The 16,394-nt window shown below is 47.2% G+C and overlaps 1 protein-coding gene and 1 pseudogene across 1 annotated transcript in view; one reads left to right on the top strand and one right to left on the bottom strand.

Annotated features, from left to right (window-relative positions):
• Nucleotides 1-16,394, bottom strand: part of Ctnnbl1 (catenin beta like 1) — a 155,013-nt gene that overhangs the window by 42,479 nt on the left and 96,140 nt on the right. The window lies entirely within an intron of this gene.
• On the top strand, nt 10,494-10,943 carry LOC113178880 (transcription factor BTF3 pseudogene; annotated as a pseudogene).

Below are 16,394 nucleotides of genomic sequence, written 5' to 3'. Positions count from 1 at the left end.
ACTTCTTAACCCTTCTTCCTTTTGCAAGGCATGTGGCGGGATGAAAGGACGGAAGGGACTCCAGAGCTGCACCAGCAGAGCTTGGGTCTGAGACAAATGGAACTACCCCACTCTGAAATCCTCACATGCAGAAACTACTGGGAAACAGGGAGTCATTTTGGTTGTAAAAATGCCTTGGGATTCCATTCTAACAGGGAGGAGAACTCTCGTGGGAGGAGATGAAAGAACCTATTAGTCCTAAAAACATCCTGCATTTGAGAGAGACGATGCCACGCTTCGCTTTACTAACAGGATGAAACCCACAATATGTATTGGCAAATATACGGAGGGCTTTGCCATCATTGTTCTCTTACAGGCCAGTCTTCCATCCGCCCAGAACATCTCACAGGGACACAAGTGAAGAACTAGCATTAAGAGCCTGTGAGACCCACATGTCTTTCCCAATGGGTCTTTCTTAAGAGGGGAAAAAACATTTCCTGGAGATGTGTGCCGAATTACCACGCTAGATGCTTCGCCCACCCTTTCTCACTTTTTAAAAATTTCCTTTGCTGAGCTGGGCATCAAACCTAAGACCTTGCACATGCTAGGGAAGTGCTCTACCACTGAGCTACATCCCTGCCCCGCTTTCTCTCTTCATGATCGTGACAACCCTTGCAGGGAACTGCTCTCTCCACTTTACAGATGAGGAAAAATAAGGCCAGAGAGGTGATGTGCCTTGCCCGTGTGTGCAGAGCTGGTAAGAGCCACGAAGTGACGGACCTGACTCCACAGGACAGCCCTCAGCTGCTTTTCTCGAGGTGAACTGCTCCTTAACACCCACCTTTCCAGGGCGCTGCTTGACCAGCTGAGCTGTGAAATATGTGGAGAGCCCATTTTGAACAAAGCTATAAAACGAAACTCCAATGTCCCTTTGCTTTATACAAAACAGGTGTTTTCTGGTGAAAACTGACTTCAAAGTAATTTCTGTGACACAAATCCTCCTTGTTTACCACTGCAGAATCCAAGATGCATTCCCAAGAAGAATTCCCTAGCTAGTTTCATCATAATATTTGGAAAATGGGGAGTGATGAAAGCTTTGGCAGATGCTGGGCACGGCTACAAACCGGAAGCATGCATCCTTGCTGGTGGCACTATTCTAGAATTCTCCTTGGCCTAGCCATGTTGCCTTCCCTGTTAGGGGACACCCCCTCTCCCCAAGGGACCGGGGGACTTCTTTCTGCTCCTAGGAAGCCTCTGACTTCACCCTGGTAGCTCCCAGAAACTCTGTCTGGTAGACAGGACATGTGTTGTCACAGGGAGCAGAAACAAACTTTAATGACACTAATAAGCACAGCCATAACCAGAAGGCGTGCCTCCACCTGGGACCTGTGTGTGTGTGGAGATGCGGGCTTACAACTGGCTTCCGGGGAGGAAAGTGCACAGGACAGCCCCTCTCCACAAAGAACTATCCAGTACAGGGTGTCAATAGTGCCAAGGCTGGGAAACCCTGACCTGAGCTGTTTCTGGCATCTAACTGCATGAGGCTGAACTGCCAAAAGGTCTCAATGTTAATATAGAAAAATGCCTAAATTCCAGGCTCTCGTTCATATCAATTACTCGTTTTGTAAATTAACAAATCTATATGGGGGAAAATTACATGTCTAGGGATGCCTTAAATATTCTAGGAAAAAAGGAAGGGAAGGGGATTAACAAAATGTTAATCCTCAAGCCAAGTAATGAGTACACTGAAAGGTTCACTATGTAATTTTTTCTGCCTCTGTATATTTTTGACAATTTCCATAATAAAGTATATTTTTTCCTTCTGAAGCTACTTGAAGGGATATAAAAGATAAAAAGGACTCCTACCCCCACCGCTCACCCCCCAAGCATAAGGCTCGTCCTTTCTTGGCAGGACACACAGCCAAGTAGAAACAGCAAACCAACAACCACTGCACCCTAGGGTGCTGCTGGGAGTGCAAGAAAGGGGCCAGTCCAGGAGGGAGGTGGAGAGTCAGCACGGTTTTCAAGGAGGTCAGGAGTGGGGAAAATCTCAAAAAAGTAAGTAGCGGGTCCTACAGAGAAACAGGTAAGAAAGTAGATCAGACAAGGAAAGCACCGAATGTGGAGGTGTGGAGGTGGGAAAGAGGAGCACTAGGAGGAACAGGGACAGCTCAGGCAGGCTGGAAAGGGCAGCAGAGGCACAAGGAAGACAGAAGGCCAAGTGGGCGGGTTTTCCAGGCTAGGTTTTATTCTAGATCTGCAATAAGAAAGCACCAGAGGATTACAGCTGAAGTGCATCTGGATCCCCACTTCTGACACCTGCAGAGGCAATTCATTTGCGGCTCCTGTGATTCTGGAAGGAGCCAAGTATGTCCTGGAGAGAGGCAAGAATGCCAATGAGAGGAACTAAGAAAGGAACTGAGGGCCACAGGGGCCCTTGGGGGTGAAACAGGAGCCACAAGGAGATCAGGTTCAAGGGACATCCATGCTATAGTGTCCGTCATAACTGACACCATCAAATGAACTTCTAAGTGGAAAGAAAATGAGAGATCTGCCTTAAAGAGACCCAAACTGGGATTAGTACAGCACAATCCACACTAGATGTTAAAAGATAAAATGAATTTGGTGGCACTACAGATGACAGTCAAGCAGGTCAACAGTCTGTGGCTGTAGCCCCCTCCCGACTCTGCATTGTAAAGGTTTGGGGTACATGCAGGAGCTGTGGCACTGTGGCTCCGAGAGCCTGCTCAGGCCGGCCTGCTCCAGGTCCTCTCCTCCCGTGTCATGCCTCCCAGGCTCGGCCCAGTATCTTGTGCAGTGTGGCTGACTGCCTTGCGCTCGAACCCCGGAATACTGCCACCTCAGAGTCCCACTGCATTCGCTGTGCCTTTTGTCCATGCTGTTTCCACTGCCTGTAAGCTCTTCCATTTCATGTCCACTTGGGAAATCCCTACTCACTTTCAATCTTTTGAGTCTCCTCAGCAAAGGTTTCCAGGGCTCTCCCCGAGAAGATGAGATGCGGACTGTTTCCCTCAGTGTTTTCAACTGTGACCTGCACCTGCCTCCTCCAGGACCTCTAGGGTACTGTGTGATGAGCATGATTTACCTGGTCTCCCCACAGAAGAGAGTGCCTCCAGGGCAGGCCTGAAGGGGTTCATCCGGCTTCTGGGGTCTAACACCTTGCCCAGCCCCACTGAGTGCTCAACAAATACTGCAGGGGAACCAGACTGTGCGCGGACTCATGGGAGAGGTCAGCGGAGCCCCCTTACAGAGGTCTTCACAGAGACCTCCTCCGTGCCTCCTCGTCTGGCTTACTGCCCTAAGATGAGCCTCCTAACCTAGGAGGGGCACTCAGGTGTGAGCCTCTCTCGCTCCAAAGCTTAATCCTCAGCTCTTCGCTTGCCCTCAGTTGTCTGGGAATTTTGACAGAGAAAAGACATGCTGGGAACAGATATTCACCTCTTAAAGCAAGGCCAACCCTAAGAGACTCTCAGCTATGTTGGAAGGAGAGAGCTAACGTTTGTTAAACATCTACCTTAAGCTACAATAAATCTGAGACTTGGATACCAGAATTCCATCTCACACTCCCTGACACAGGACCAGCAGCATTGGCACCCCCTGGGGGCTGGTTAGAAACAGAATTTTCCTGGGCACAGTGTGCACGCCTGTAATCCCAGCTACCTGGGAGATTGAGGCTGAAGAATCCCAAGTTCAAGGCCAGCTTGGGCAACTTAGCAAGCCCCTATCTGGGAAAAAGAAAAAGAAAAGGAAAAAGGAAAAAAAAAAATACAATTTTGGGCTCACTCCAGACTTACTGAAGCAGAACCTGCATTTCAGCGAGATCCCAGGTAACTCATCTGCAAATAAGTTTTGAGAAGCAATGCTATGGATAAGGAAGCTGGGCTCCGAGAAGCCAGTGCTAACATGCCCAGTGCTACACAGCTGGCGGGGGCTGAGATCTGAACTCAGGTCTGCGCGCTCTATAAGGCTGGGCTTTTCCCACCCCAGCTACCAAGACTCCTGCAAGCTAATGCCTAGAAAAACACATCTAGTGTAATATGACATCTAATGTATATAGAAAAAAGGATCAGAACATGGTTCATTATTCCAAAAATTAAGAATAAAGTCATTAAAAAAAAAAAAAAAACCTTCACATCCCACATTATCCAATACCAAAAACTTGGCAACAGAGCTTTCCTGCCCTGCCATGCCAGGATCATAAATTTTCCTCTGCTATTTCTAGAAATAGCTAGTTACTGGATTGTTGCCTTGGTGATTAAAAGTCATTTAACCGTCTGGTTCTCAATGTCTCCTTAAGAGACAAAGTACAGTATAAGAATTTAAGCCTTTACATTCTCATAGATGTTAATTTAAACTGTGTGTAGAGTTTGAGACAGCACTTATTACTTTGGGGTTGCTTCCTCAGTGATAATACAAGAGAAAGACATCTCGCAAGGAGCTGGTGTAAGGAATAATGACATCTGTGTCACCGTCCTGGAACAAAGCAATGGTCAATAACTGTGAGTCACCACCGCTACCATCAATAGCAGCCTTGGACCAGCAGACGTGTCATTAGTAGGAAAATCACCCTGTTAACCAGGCGAACAAACGTGGTTGTTCCTGGAGTTTGCCAGCCAGCAGGCATACTTAACATAGACATGATTTATTAGTAATCAATACATTTAAGAAAGTTGTAGGCATATTTTTTTTAGTGATTATCAAAATGATATGCTTTATTTATTTCATGGTAACCCTGAAGCAAACAGGGAACAAATTAACAATCATTTTCTTTCTACTTGGGAGTCAGGGATGAGGGGGAAAAAGTGTTATAAGGAAAAGTGTAAGGGATATAGAAGAAATGGGGAAACCGTGGACAGCCACGCCGCACCTCCACATCATTTTACAGGACACAGAGCCCTTTCCCCAGACTTATCTTACTCAAATTTCACACGCTGTGAAACACCACTGTCTCCATTTTAAAGGTGAGGAAACTGGGGTTCAGAGAGAATAAATGACTTTCCAAGTAACAGAGTCTAAGCACAAACACAAGCCCAGTCTTCTGAAGCTAGCCCAGGCTCCTCTTTCCTGCACTCCTCAGGGGATTCAGAGTTACTGCTCACCAAGGGGAGTTCAGCTGTGGAGAATCACCCCAGTTCACAGCAGGGCTCTCCAACCCCAGCCTCAGGGGGGACCTGTCAGCCCCACCCGCACATCCTTCAGTAGGCTCATCTAGAAGAGCAAAGGGCTGCTTCTCTCCAATCTGATACCAAAGAATAATCTCCAGAATAATCTCCATTTGGGGATCCTTTGTTTGGCTACCTGGAAAGAATGTTCAACATCTTTCCAGCCTCCTTCTTATGCTAATTACAGCTCATCAGCATCTGGACACCCACAAGCAAAATCAATCTGGCTACAGAAGCAAGCCAAAGACATTTTCCTACTATAAAAAAAAAAAAACAAACAAGGAAGACTGCAACATGATTAAATACACAGAGCATTTCCCCAGCAACCTGCAGGTTGCTGCATATAAAAATCACATCCAATATTACAGGAGCCCAGGAAGAAGGACACTAACAAACGTCTCACACATGTAATTGTGTTCTTTATGAGCAGTGAAATGCATACAAGTTTATTTTGTTTTCTCTCTTCCACATTACATCTTCTGTTAGACACCAACATGTCTAACACATTCGAATATTCACACGTTAAAAAAAATCCCCTTTGAGAGGCATCTTCACTTCCTCTTCTTGTGCTACAACCAAATGAACCTGGACACATTAGCCTTCAGTCCTCAACTCATTTCCTTACCACTCTGAAGTCCCTGCGCGTTCTCAATACTCACAAGAGCCACAATTACCAGCCAAGCAGAGATCACCTCTCTCAACTGCCGTCACCTCCACAACCTAATCCTTTAACCTGAAAGTTATCTTGCCTTCTAAAAATCTGGTCTAGCTTGCTAATTGTATTAAAAGGCTCCCTCCTGCCTAATGTCCCCAAAGAGTGAGTAAAAACAGGAGTCACAAAAGAGCATACACGTCATGATTCCCTTTATACAAAATTGCCCAGACACAACTCCCACCCTCAGCGCATATCTGGATGGATGGCATCCGTGATGTTTTCAGTAATTAACTCTGGATGGGGGGCATGGGGGTGATTTTTACTTTTCCTCCATCCTTTTTCCACAGTATTTGAATTTTTTATAAAATTTTATTCATATTCAGCAAAAGCAATAAAGCTGTTCTTAGTAAGCCTCCCCAAAGGACCCACACGCGGTGCATCTCTCGGCAGAGAGACAAAGTAAAAAGGGAGGCTGACTAAGGCTTGTGCTCTGGGTATTCTGGCCAGTGTCCTCAATATCAGCTGAACAACAAGACTTGGAGACTTTAAAAAAAATGATGCCCAGTGCTTGGAATTTCTGGAGATGGGCTCAGGCCTGTGCAGTTTGTCAAAGCTCCTTAGGAGATTAGTGGCCAGGCAGGTGGCAGAGCCACAGACGGATGTCTCATTTGAAAATGAAAGAGGTGCCAACAGAGAGAGGGCAGAAGCCAGTGTCAGGAACATGTTTTCTGAAGGGCACGTAACAGGTAACCAGACAAGGCGTGTTAGGAGCAGAAACTGAGCCTGGGCATGGAAGGCCATGGCCACGAGCAGAGAGGATACAGTGGGCAGCCGTCACACATCTTGAAGACCTGAACTACATCATGGCAAGTGTTTGGGACTGAGACATGGAGGTTATTATTCTTATTCTTATTCTGTATGAAGAACTGAACCTGGGGCGCTAACTACTGAGCCACGTCTCCAGCCATTTTTTTGAGATAGGGCCTCGCTAAGTTGCTAAGGTTGGCTTTGAACTTGAGATCTTCCTGCCTTAGCCTCACGTCCACCTGGAGGTTATTTATATGCAGTACTAGAGGCAGGACTACTGACTAATTATATAGGAAAAGACACTAAGCAGTTTAAATTGGGCTCACTACAAGTGAGCAACCTTCATTTGTAATTTAAAAAAAAAAAAAAAAAGACTTTTGTCTGTGATTCAGTTTTTGGAAACCATAGGAAAATACCTAGCAGGTCCATGTATATCTGCGGCCTTCAGAAAAATGACAAGTTCTCTGTGCCTCAGGGTTTTTACCTGCGGAGTGTGGGTAATAATAGACAGCTCAGAGTCACTGTGAGAATTAGGTGAAATAAGATAATGTCTGTTAATGCCTATTAGAGCACTAAGAACAAAAACGGCCCCCAAATGGTAACATGGGGAAGCACATCCTAGTTGAGATTATGAGTTGAATTTTAAAAAAACATGGCCCACAGTTAATCACTGCCTATTTCCTACATTATTTCTCTACTTTGGCACCACCTAAAAAGGCTAGAGAAATAACCTAAAATGTCCTGGCTAGTTCTCTACTGTTGCTTCTCTTCTGCTAGTACTTGTTTTACTTGCATAAAGAAGATAATTACAAACTAAGCCACTTCTATAAAACTTTATTAAGACTATAAATGAAAATCAACAAGAGTCTTATTGAAAAAATAACAAACACATCAGTAGAAATTTCTACTTCCAGAGTAAGAATTCTGCTAATGCTGCGCTATAGAACTACACTTCTACCTGGCAAAATGAAAAATGTGAAAGAAAAACAAGAGTAATAAATGCTTCTCCTTCACCCTTCCCACCCAGGTCCTCAATATCAAAATTGAATTTTTGCTAAATTAGCGGAAACAGTCGGAATATCTGAAATTAGTGTCATACCTATGACCTGTAAAAATGTGATAGTCCTTTTTTAGTATAAAGTAAACAAATAAGTACCCGCACACCAATGACTACTGACCCCTTGGGTGCTTCCAGCTGCCAGTACTGTCTCGAGTCCCCTGCAGATTAACTCGGTCAGTCCTCAGCCCTGCAGGGTTCTTCTGCTTAATCACCTAGTCACTCCATGATCTAGTCACCAAGGCCTGGTGCCAGGCTGGTCTCAGAGGGTAACTCCTGGGGAGCTGAGGGAAAATACGGACCCACTGGCTTTACACAGACTGGTGGGGTCAGGCCCTCTGAGCACAGGTCCCAAAGACTGCGCTGCCCACGAGATTCCACATGACGCTGATGGGCAGCCGGGGCTAAGGCTCACTGGAGCCCGCCCCTCCAACTTTTATAGGTGTTGCTTGTTGCACTTGGCACTCCTTCACCTGGCTACCTTCTGCCACAGGTCTGGCCCAGGACACCACATTTCCCGGGTGGGGCTGTTTCCAATAGTTACCAGATTAGATGAGGAGCTGTTCTGGTGTCACACCTCACAGGGTGCCACAGGCTCCCTTCTCGTTACCCCGAATAGAAATGCAGGTTCCTATGTCAGTCTCCTAGCGGGGCTGTGAGCTCGTTCATCTTCCATTTCTACCTTGTAATACAAATGTGGGTTTCTATGCCTCCCTATTGGACAGGGAGCTTGGTCACCTTCTACCTAGAACTCCAAGCCTGGGACAAGGCAGGGACTAGTGGTTGTCTAATAAAAGAATGAATGAGGCCTCACTTTTTGGGTATATATCCATAGAAACAGACTCTCTGAGAAAGCTGTGTAGAATGGGAACTTGAAACAGAAGGAGTCTGGTACCGCATTGAGGTAGGGCTGGATTTTCACAGGGCAACAATAGCCAGAATCTTAACTGATAGTACTAGGCTATCATGGTAAACAGTGGCTGCCCCCTCTCTCTGGGTGATCCAGCCTGCTCTCCTACAGTCCCAGTTCATAGCTGGGATTCACACCCACAAAAGCAAAAGAGTTTGGGCTCCACATGGAAACATGGAAACTGGAGAGAGAGAGAAGGATATTCCTGAAAGGAAGCTAATATGCAGTGTCCAGGGCTAGAGACCATATAGGACACTCATACTCTTTATACTCTGAACAACATCTTGGGAAGTTTTTATCAGACCTGTTTGATTGAAGAATTCAAGATCTCAGGAGAGAAACAACTTTCCCAAGGCTAGGAGCCAGTTTGTGGGTAGAGATGGGATCGGAAACCAGGTCTGCCTGTCTATATAAATCCCTCCACGACCCTGTGTGACCTCTGGATTACTAACCAGAAGATCCCGGGAGGCACTTTCTGTTGGAAGCACCTTTAGAAGCTGACTTAAGTCCAAATTCTGCTTGTGTCATTTACCTGCTAAAAGTATTTGATAAGTGGCCACCTAATACTCATCTGTAAAAAGAAGACAGAAATGCCTAATCCACAGAGCAGGAGTGTATTGGTAGATGCTCAATAAATGTGTGCCGGCCTGTCTCCTCCCCGCCCTAGGAGCTGCTTTTAGGATGGCAGATACATCCTGTCTCACTGTCTTCCTCAGTGGCAAACAAGTATCCCACGCTCTGTTGGAAAGACCTGTGGGTAAGCCCTTAATGACCTGGGCCAGTTAGCAAAGCAGATGTGCCACAATGGGAATCATCCCCTCCAGCCCGAAGACAGGAACCCCAAATCCAAACACTCTGTGATTGCTGCGTCCCACACTCTGTTGTGTGAGATCGGGAATGAGACAAGCAGCTGGAGGCAGAACGCAGGAATTGATCCACAAACTATTCAATTATGAGGTTTTCAAATCGCACAAAAAAACAATGGCAAGGCACTTCACCCCTGTTTAACATTAAGTGTCCGAGGTTCTCAAAATTAGACACCGTTCACTCCTCACTTGCTCATTGTTCTGACTACAACTAACTTTGGTGACTTTCAAGCTCGAGGAATAAAAAAAGGAAGAAAAAAATCCCTGAAATCTCTGTTATAGATTAAACAGGGCAGCAGGGATCTCCTTGGTATATCCTCCCTGATAAGGTTTTTATTTTCTATTCCATATACTATTGGTTTAGAGTAGACTAGCAGATTTTGGGTAGGAAGAGCATTTTTTTTTTGGGGTGTTTCCAACTGCTAACATGGTAGAAGGAAGAGGAATATAATTTGGAAACCCATCCTTATTCTAGCCACTAACACTAGTGAAACAAGGACTGTACTGACATTTGATCTGTATTATTTAATTTAGTCTCCATGTCACCCTTATGAGATATATCCTCAAAGATGATCCCAGTTTTACAACTGAGGAAATAAAGACTCAGAGAGGTTAAGCAGCTTTTCCAGGGTCACAGAGCTGGTAAATGACAGGACCAAAACTCAAACTCGAGCCCCATCTTTCTCCAAAGCCCATGTTCTTAATCATCCATGTCACAATAACTAAACACGTCTCCACCACTGCCCGTGTCCCCTCTGCCACTCCCTCAATGGTGTAAGAATGAAGGACTATTGATCCTTCAGAGAATTCTCACATGTCAGCTGTTCTCTTAAGCCTTCCCAGAATTCCTAGGACACTCCTTCTTCTGGGATTCCACAACCTCTAATGTAACTTTGTCACACCGAGATACCTGGGGTATTAAAACTGATCCAGTGGCCATCCTGCATCCCTACCTGTGCACCTGATCTCTGCTGGTCTGAGACTCCCCGAGAGCCAACCTGAGTTCCCGGCACGGTCCCATTTCTGCTGTGACAGGATGAAAGAAACCATCGTGAGCCAGGAAAAGCTCGCCAGGCCGCAGGCACAAGTGCGCTCTGTGGGAAGGAACCGCTGGTGACAGAGGGTGGCGTTCACAGAGCAGCTGCAGAAGATGAGTAAGAACTTCAGTTCTCCTTAAAGCAGTTAGGGTGAGCAGTGTCCCTGGTACTAAAGAGGAACAGCGGTCCACTGTGACCACCCTACCGATCCAGTGGCCATCCTGCATCCTCTGGCAGAACTTATCCCTGTCACAGGCCATGCTGGGACAAAGTGACTGACAGAAAAGTGACCCAGCTGGTGCAGATTGTCTGACCAGCTTAAGGACACCAGCTGAAGCTCTGCCCAAATCATCTGTGGATGGAAAAGCACCACTTGCACTGGAGAGGAGGAGGAGGATCCAGATCCTGTGGAGAATTCTCTTGAGGCTTCTAAGAATGAGGCAAACTGAGCTGATTAACTTCTGAGGAAGATAAATTTGAAGAAGCTGCTGCCGGGAGCTCTATCTTATACGCTCAGGGAGTCTCAGACCAGCAGAGATCAGGTGCACAGGTAGGGATGCAGGATGGCCACTGGATCAGTTTTAATACCCCAGGTATCACGGTGTGACAAAGTTACATTAGAGGTTGCGGCAGCTCAGAAGAAGGCGTGTCCTAGGAATTCTGGGAAGGCGTATGAGAGCAGCTGATATTTCAGAATTCTCTGAAGGATCAAAGTCCTTCATTTAAAATTGTTTTGTTTATGGATTTGATAAGATCTAGATCTCTAATATTTTTAAGCCCAAGCCCGTTGGACACTGCAGTCTTTTCAGTTTTTGCTTATACACAATTTAGTCTTTGCAGCTAACTAAGCTGAAGAAGCCTAGGAATAAAGTTTGAAGCAATAATAAAGTTAATAAAGTTCTTTGCCCAGTAAGTAAGTAAGTAAATAAATACATAAAACAGTGATCTGTAATAAACTAATGCTTACAAACTCCCATGCTACGTCAGACTTGCAGAAGTCAACTGACTTAATTCTCACAATATCCAAAGGTAGATATTAATCCCATCAATCCCAGGACATGGTCCACAGGTGCTAAATAAATGTATATATTAATTCATCCAATATTGACTAAGCATCTACCATGAACTATGACACTAGAAATGCCTAACAAAAATTTCACCAAGTCACTTTGCCATTTGCTTCTAATAGCTGTGCAACTTGAAGGGATAAGTGAGTCTCCACCACCATGATGACGTGTCACAGTACCAACATCAGAACCAAGGTCTTCGGATCAGAGAGTCTTCAGCAATTCAGAGAGGAGCAAGTTGGTCTGGACCCAGGAGAACAAAGACCAATGGCAGAGTCTTTTTGAAGTGAGTGTGAGATTCGTGATCAGAAACTGAGGGAGTCCGAGTCCCCATTCAGCCTCTCACCCACTGTGGGATCTAGAGTCATGATTTCATTGAGGCTCAAAATTTCCCCATCTTCAGAATGAGAAAGAACTCTGACCTCGAGCTCAAGGGCTGTTGTAGGGCTCAAATGTGACCAGATGAGCAGAGACATTCTGGAAACGCCGAGTGCCCTTAGGGTCAGCCCACGTCCCGTCTCCCTCCCACCAGAAGCACCTTCTGCTCTCGGTATCCCTGTTTCCTTGCCGCCTTGAACAACCAAGCACAGTCTGATGTCTTTGCAGTTGCTAATGCAGCTTTGTGAAAAGTATCCCCCAAATCACTTTCTCCCATGTCCACCTTCCCCCTTCCTTAAACCATAAATTTGCTGAGGGAGCGTCTTCCTCACCCAGGTTGGTGCCTTTGAGACTCTGGGAGTGCATGACGACTGGGCCAGCGGGGAGACTTGGTAAGTCAAGTTCAGAGAGATGATGAGGGCAGAGACAGTGGCAAAGGAGAGGACGGGACCTAGAGGTTTTTATAAGGCAGAAACCACAGGGCCTAAGACCGGGGACCTGTGGCAATACAGAATTAAGCACAGTGCATTGATTTCTGCTGTGGGGAGTGCCACTTACCAGGGCAGGAAAAGCATAAAAGGATGGGACAGTGAAGGGACAGGTAAGGCCTTGAACAAGCTGAGTTTGAATATGTGTGGCGCTACCTGCTGGTTATTAGCTATGCCAAAGAAAATGGGGTTGAAGAGCTGGGAGTCAACAGCACAGAGGAGGTAAGAGACCTCTGTGCTAGCGTGTGGAGTGACAGACACCATTGATTCACGTGACAACGAGGGGCTGGGGGACAGGAGGACTCGGATCCAGAGGGGGAGACCTGGGAAGGGCATCCTCCCAAGGCGGACACTCCACCTACTCCCTGTCCACACAGGACCCGCCACACCCTGGGTCTTTGTCCTATCTTGAACATAGAAGGGGCCCAGATAATAGTTGTCCCCAAACAATGCTAGGTCATCAGCACAACCCACCACGGAGACCTGTAAAGTGTTTCTCCTCTGTCTGCACTGGCTAACCTCCCTCTCCTCTGATTCGGGAAGGTCTTGCCATTTCTCTCTTCTAACCCTGGTGGGTGGTGTACGTTCAGAGTCCAAGAAACACCAGGGAACTACAGGCTTCCTGACACGTGGGGCCCCCCAGACTCACTCACAGTTCTTGGCGGATGACAGAAAAGTATTCTTTAAAGCACTGACCTGTTATCAACTGCTGTCACTGCTGATAAGGTAGAAACGTGTGCATGCGCCTGGCGGGCACTCCACACACCTACATGCTGCTCCACGGCTCACCCCCCCAAAGCTCTTAACAGCCTCCAGGGGAACCATGTTAAAACAGCGCAATTAACTAGAACTGCTACAAACTCAATAACTCACCTACCTAATGAGGCAATACAAGGAAAATTGGACCTATTTTAATAAGAATTTTATAAAGAGACGAGAAGTAAAGGTCAGATGCCATTTCTGGATCCCAGCTCTTTTCTTCTTCCCTCCTGTTCTGAAGCAGTGAGCACCAAGGAGACGTACACACTGTGCCTTCTTTATAAAACCAAGGAGGCAGCCAGTCACGCTCCTGCACCCAAGGGCAAATTACTTCTTTCCAACCCATCCCCCAAGCTAAGTGCCTCCCCTGATCTATTTCTGAAGGTTTTATTATGCAAACCTGAATGGATTTCAATTATAATAATTCTTTTCCTTCTCCACCCCAACTCACAAAAGAGGAACGAAATTACCAGCAATTCTAGGTTATAAGGCAGTTTTTGCTATTTCCTCCTCTCTAGAGTCACCTTAATCTAGAAGTTCTCCTCTCCCGAGCCCTTTTGCTGGCCTTGGGAACCTAGCTGTTTTATGTCACCTCACTCTTTAGCATGGTATGACTTCTGACGCTGCTCTGGAGGAGGAGTTTGCCTATTTCCGCACATTATCATGGAGCAAAGAGCCCCTCTCCCAGACCTCCCACAGCCAAGCCTTCCCTTGACCTCTAAAAAGGAATGGACGTGACTCGGGCCAGGATGGAGGCAGTTCTGCTACAGAAGTAACACTTCTTAAGGAACCTGTTTTATTGTGGGTCTATGACAATCACATGAAGTCATCCCTGCAGGGAACGGGCTCCAGGACCCTCTGCGGATACCAAAATCTTTGGATGCTCAAGTCCTTTATGTAAAATGGCAGAACATTTGCATATCACCTAGGCACACCTCCCATCTACTTAGCTCACCTCCAGATTACTTATTTATAATGCTTAACACCATGTAAATGCTCTGTCAATAGCTGAGCTGCCCCGGTGCTCAGGGAATAAGGAGAGGAGGAGCACAGGCTCGCCCAGCAGGCACAATTCTCTTTCTTGGGCTGGGGATGTGGCTCAAGCGGTAGCGCGCTCGCCTGGCATGCGTGCGGTCCGGGTTCGATCCTCAGCACCACATACCAACAAAGATGTTGTGTCGGCCGAGAACTAAAAAATAAATATTAAAAATTCTCTCTCTCTCCTCTCTCACTCTCTCTTAAAAAAAAAAAAATTCTCTTTCTTCCCGACTATTTTTGACCCTTGGTCAAAAATCAACACATGGATGACCGAAAGGATGGCCCAGCTGTCTATGTCGCCTGGACCTCCCAACACGCCGTGTGGTAGATTCAGCCTCACTATCTTACAGACGGGGCGACTGAAGCTTAGAGATCGAGCAGCTCCCCAGCAGTAGACCCCTCTGTGCCACAGCGGGCTGCGCTGCTACTGCAGGAGTTTGGGAAGGTCCTCAGGTTACAGGGGCTGAGAATGGACCAGAGTGGACTCAGAAAGGGAAACCAGGATGGGTGACGAGCCCCTGAGGCTTGATGAGGAAAAGGAAGCGTGCAGGGCAGCTCTGCAGAGCTCTGGGCTGGCAGACGGAGGAATCGTCCTGTGGAAATAAGGAGTCCCACACAGACAGCCTCAGCTGCGGGGAGGTCCTGCGCACGGCAGGTATCTCAAGGGCATGGCTTCCAGGGGCCCTTCAGCATCACCACCAAACCAACGAGACAAAGGCAAACAGGGCTAGCGACCTACTCATATTTGCTTCCAAGCAAGCGGGTAAAAGACCACTTACTCCAGGCAGACGACGGACAGCTGTCGGTGAACTAAAGTCAACCATGTGGACGTCGACCTGTGTGGTTCTGGGGAGAGCCCCAAACCCATGTCTGTCCTCAGGGGACAATCCTTCGGGGAAGTAGCTGTTCATTTGTGCACCTAGTAAACATTTTCTGTGCATTTACTACATGTCAAGCATGGTCCTAGGCAAGGGGACCCAGAAGTAACAAGGCCACTGGTTCTATAGCTATTGAGATAAAGTCCTAGGTTTTAACCTAGTTTAGGGGCACATGATATGCACTCCAGAGAAAGGGACATCAAAACTAAGGACTGAGGCAAGACTAAGGCACCAGGCAGACAGGTCAGAGAAAAGCACAGTGGAAGCCTGGGCGGGATAAGCTGGGCAGGGCACAAGTCCTCCTACTGGCCAGAGGCGACTGCTCTCTAGACCAGCACATGATCCTGGTGTGCTAACGTCAGCATGGCCAGCAGGTACGGAGCACAGAACTTCTCTAGAGGACACGACAGAACAAAGAAACCTCACTCGATGTGCCCAGTCCGGCTCTGCCTCCCTCTCGCCCTACCATTTGCAGTCTGGTGACTAATTTGCCAGGAGCAGCAGCAGCAGGAAGAGGTGGCAAGAGGCGGGGTGCATTCAGGATGCAGAGCTCAGCCTCAAGCATTACCGTCCACACGCCTTCTAGGAGCTGTCTCACCAAGCCATTGCCCTCACTAATATAATGTTATCAAATTCCTAATGTGGGTACTCTAAAGCCAATGTACTGTTACCAGCACGCCACCGGGCACGTTTTTCAGAAAGAAAACAGCTGCTCACTGAATCTGTCACTTCTTTTTCTTCTCAGTACCAGCAACACAGAGCAAGAGCCAGCTAAGGGCTGTTTCCTTCACACCCTCTTCAAGCACGCTCAGATGCAGCACGAGTCTCTCAGCAGAAGCCAGCAGGTCAGTCACAGCGCAGTCCTTGAGGAGTCATCTGGACTTTCAGAGTGAACGTGACAGTAGGGCCTGGGCCTCACAGTCTGAAAGTGCAGACAGCAGAGCTCCCCATTCACTAGTCTCATTCCCTTTCTATCCATCAGGAAGGACAACGCAGTCCAGGGAGCAAACAGAGGTTCTAAAGCCACGCAGTTGGCCAGCACAGAACCACAGTCTGGTTCCTTCCTCAACTGAAGGAACAGGGATCAACTGCACAGGCTGTGGGGCCTACATAGCGGGGCAGGAAGGTGGCAGGTCTGCCGAGAAGGGCACAATTTTATCTCCTACATCTCCCAGATACCCCATGCCCTGCCCCACAGCCCCAGTAAGTTACACTGGGAAAGGAAAAAAGCTGGCGGAGGATTAGGCTGTTCCAGGCAGCGTCTGGTCAACGTGTCATCTGAGGCACGCTGC

The sequence above is a fragment of the Urocitellus parryii genome, chromosome 6, assembly GCF_045843805.1.
Source record: "Urocitellus parryii isolate mUroPar1 chromosome 6, mUroPar1.hap1, whole genome shotgun sequence".
In the NCBI taxonomy this organism is placed as follows: domain Eukaryota; kingdom Metazoa; phylum Chordata; class Mammalia; order Rodentia; family Sciuridae; genus Urocitellus; species Urocitellus parryii.
This window is presented reverse-complemented; position numbering and strand designations above follow the sequence as displayed.